The sequence below is a fragment of the Pogona vitticeps genome, chromosome 3 (genome assembly GCF_051106095.1).
Source record: "Pogona vitticeps strain Pit_001003342236 chromosome 3, PviZW2.1, whole genome shotgun sequence".
NCBI lineage: Eukaryota > Metazoa > Chordata > Lepidosauria > Squamata > Agamidae > Pogona > Pogona vitticeps.
In genome coordinates, this window is record NC_135785.1 from 72,808,301 (window position 1) to 72,812,951 (window position 4,651).

Here is a 4,651-nt window from a genome sequence, read left to right on the forward strand (position 1 = left end):
CTTTTGAGATATTCCTCAGGGTTTCTCTATATAAAACCCCCTTTTCCTCCAGAAATCTCACTGGGGTTTCAGGTGTTAGCTGGGCGTCAGTCACCTGTTCAAAACACTTTTGGAGAGTGGCGTCTGCCTTTTGCTCCTGTCCAAATCTGCTGTCTGTGGTTAAGGTTTCCACCACAGCTTCTGAACTCCCCTCTGCTTCCGCCTCTGGCTCATCATTACCCCCCTGAACTGTCCCCGTGGTGGCTTGTGAGCGTGTAATCACTAGCACCCTTTTCACATGTTCAGCCAGGTCATTTCCCACGAGCACGGCTGCTGGCAGAGTAGATGAAATCGCTATCCGCCAATCTCCCCTCCAGCCTTGAAAGTTGACAGGTACCTCTGCTACTGGCAGAGAGATTACCTGCCCCTCAATACCTGCTACCTTTATGCTCTCATTTGGGATTATAAACTCCCGGGGAATGATATCGGGATGGCACAGGGTTACCTGGGAACAAGTGTCCCGCAGCCCCCTATACTGACGGTCAAGTATTCCTACGTCCACCCCGGCTGTCTCAAACAACTGAGAATCTGTTTTTATCAGCAAGCAGCGCTTTACCTCCACAAGAGGACCATTTTCCTCAGCCTGCTCAGCATAGGTAGCTGTTCCAGACTGAGTAGCCATGGCAACAGGCTCCCTCTGTGACACTGAGCCTTGCTCTTGCTGGACACAGAACACAGCTTTTGGCTTGGTCCCACTAGAATTCTGAGGCACCATTCCTTTTAGCTGCTTCAATTTCTCACACTCTGAGATCAGATGACCCTTTCCCTGACAGAAATAGCATTTTCTGGTGTATTTTGATTCTCTCTCCTCTTGTTTGGGTTTTCCCTCCAAATTCTGAGGGCTTGGTTTCATGCCTGAGGGCTTCCCTTCACCATGGGCCCCTCCCCCTTGCTGGCTTTTCCCTGGTCCCTGAGAGTACTTGCTGTAGGTTTCTTTGGGTTTACCTACAGATTTCCCCTCACCCAAGGGCTTTCTTATTTGGGAGATAAAATCCGCGATTTCTGCGGCTGCTGCCACAGATTTCGGTTTCCTTTCCCTCACCTGGAATTTCAATTCCCCATGCAGAACTGAATAGAACTGTTCCAGGGCTATCAAGTCTTTAAGCTGTTCATAGGTCTCTGTTCCCTCCTGCGACAGCCATTTCTCAAGCAGCCTCACCAATTGGGCCCCCACTTGGGTAAAAGTCTGTTCTGGCTTCTTGGTGAGGGACCTGAACCTTTGTCTCAGCTGCTCTGCATTTATCCCATGTCTTGCAAACACCAGTTTTTTAAACTCTGCGAAATCTTTCATCCGTTCCTCAGGCATCTCGGCATAAACCTCAGCCAGGCTACCACTGATTAAAGACCGCATGATGGTCATCTTCTCAGTTTCCCTCACTGAGAAGTCCACAAACGCTCTTTCCACTAAGGAAAAGAACACCTCGGGACAATCTCCCTTGTGGTACACAGGGAATTTCTTCAGGTCAGCCTTAGACAGTTGGCCCCCCTCAGAATCCCTATTATTATTATTGTTCTGGTTCATCAGTTCCAATCTCTTTAATTCAAACGCCATTCTCTCTCTCTCTAATTCAAATTGCCGCTGTTTCTCTCTTTCCCTTTCCTCCATTTCCCTCACCCTCAGTTCATGCTGTTGGGCTATGAGTATTTTTCTGAGTTCTGGGTCTTGCTCTCCTGTGCTGTCACCTTGCACTGAGCCAAATTCATCCTCAGAACCTTGGTCAATCTGGGGGTCTTTCACTTCACTCATGTCTGCTATCTTGCTTCGAGTCAAGGGCATAATCCCCCCTCAGAACAGGCGGCTTTAAAAAGTCAAGCCTCAAAATAAAACGACCACTTTTTTCCTTCTTGCCTCAGAACCAGCTCTCCCTAGAGATTGCTGCTGTTCTTCAGCACTACTTGCAACAGTATCGAGTCAGAGCCTACCCCCCTCTGCTGGGCCTCTCAGCTGGCAAGCTAGCTCACTGTTGCTACGCAGTTTTGCCTCAGCGTTTTCCCGCCAAAACTAGGTTGCCTCAGAGCACCTTAATCTAAGTCTCCCCAGTTGGCACGTTCTTCTACTAGCGCACCTCCCCGTGAGGTACACCTAGAAGATTACCTACGCGCCTCAGACTGTCCCTGACTAGACCCCCCTTGCTCTGGGCACACTTGCCAAGGCTTTGCTGGACCGCTGGACAACTGGACCAGTCGTATCCCACCGCTGCCACCAATCAATGTGACAAACCCAGACCTACTGGGATATGTCACACAGTTACACTAAGCTGCCACCAACCATTCCCTTTAAGAAGTCACACAGACCAGGGATGGATTTTTAAACAATAAAAGAATAAGGTTTATTTAAATACACACAGGGAAAAATAAAACAATCAGGTGTATAGGATAAAGTAACGTGGCTTATTCTCACTCATACAAGCATACAGTTTGGTTCACCCAGAACCCTTAACTTGAAGCACAGACCCTGAACTTATCAGTTCTGGCTAACCAACAGACACCTGAACCTATCAGGTTGGTACTCTGACACACAGTAGTACCCTGTCTGACACACAGACTCCCACAACAGCTTCTTCTTCCCAGCTGCTGCTTCGTCACAACCCAGTGTCTCTCAGCATCTCCTATCCTCACCACACAGGCATCACATATTTATACAGTACAGCCCCTCCTCCTGATGTCCCGCCTTCCACTCCCCATAGGATGGAACTTTCCCTCCAAACCCATGACAGACAGGTAACATCAGTGCTGTTATGTAACAGGGAGTTTCTGACAAGCAATAAAGATTTTACTTCAACTGTAGCTTTGCATAAATCTCAAGTGATCAGTGGCCTCTGGATAGGCACTGCTGAACTTTGTGGGGTATTTGCATATTGCTAGACATGTGCAAGAGTGACGGAGCCAGCTAGTGAAAATGCTGAGTGACATCTTTTAACCTGAGTCGTCCCAGCGTTGACTTCAAGAATTGTTTTCTTCTCCGTTCCAAGGATAAAGTGGATCGCTGCTATTAAGAAGCTTTACACAGAAGGATGAATGTTATGTTCATCCTTTTGAAATGTTGCTTCACTCATTCTCTCTATGCTGTGCTTTAATTTCTCTGTAGTTCACATATTATTGCAGAATGATAGTAGGGCTGCAATTCTGTGTACACTTATTCTATACTGATGAAACAAGCAGCCTGTGGTCTTTGTACACAATCCAAGATAAGGGTGGGTGATGTCCTTTATTAGACCACTAAAATCTCACAAGCAGGTACACAGAAATGTGGCAAAAAATAAATATAAAATCTAGTTTAAACACTAGGTAAACTAACTTCAGCCAAATGAAGGGTATTACTCAGTGGTTGGAGGATGATGTTGTCCTTAGGTGGCAGTCATGCTGGAGTGATAATCTTGCTTTGTTGACGATGCTGTTCCACTCAGCTGTTCAGGGTATCTTTAATGGTTCAATGGCAAAGAAAAAAAGGCTGTGTGGTTCTTGTACAGTCTGAAGACAATAATGGGTGATACCTTTATTAGACAACTAAAATCTCGCAAACCTAACTTTATCTTTTGTAGAATTCTTCATAAAACTGAGCTGGGGTGGTGCAGAAGAAACACAGAAGGACAGTAATTCATGACCCCTGACATTTCTCTGATGTGGGATTTGCCACTTTTCTCTCTCGGTTCCCAGCCATAAGACTAGATGTGTACATCAAGACAAGATGTGTCTTGATGTAAGACCATTGGTATGGAGTACTGAGTCAGCGGCAGTGTTTTGTTAAATAAGAATGTGAGGAGCAATCTAGTCTACATTGCCAAAGGTGAAATCTGAAACCTCTGATCCAACTCTGCAGCCCTCATTTTGGAACTTGGTTGAAGCCAAGAAATGTGGCCCATATATCAAGCCATGATTTGCACACTTTTTTGTTTTTGTTGTATGATGCCTGACGAAGACTCCTGCAGGAGAGGAAAACTAGGTTCATGGAAGAACTGCATCAACATTACAGAGTTACAGCAGTCAATTTCACTGTAACGACCACATTTTACAAAAACTTGTAATTTGTAATTGGAGCTCCCTGCTGTAAATTCAGGGGTGGGAATTAAGAACTCTGCTCAAGAGGATTCTAAGTACCTCATTAAACCACACATGCCAGGATGCAAAAATGGAGCCATTGCCACTGATAGTGGTGTCCAGCTACTACAACTGTCTAGAACAGATTAACTCTAGGGGAACAACATACAGTATATGTCACCAAAAAGAGAAATACTTCCATGAAAAAAATTTTGGACACATATTTGCATAGAATTTGCATGTGCTAATCACCATGTAGGCTGGCTGCAAAGTCAGAGGTTGGTAGTTCAATTCCTCTCTGTGCCTCCTGGGAGAACAGCCAGCCTATGTGGCCTTGGGCAAGCTGCACAGTCCCAGGATGCCCCCAAAAAACTACTTCTGAGTATTCTATATCTATTCTCTAAAGCACTTCTGAGTATTCTCTACCTAGAAAAACCTGGAAAGAATCAACATAAGTTAGAATTGACTTGATGGCACACTGTTACTATTATTAATATATAATAAGAACTTCTCCATCTTATTATTATTATTATCAATCACTAGGTATAGCTGCACATTTAGAAACAATATTTGA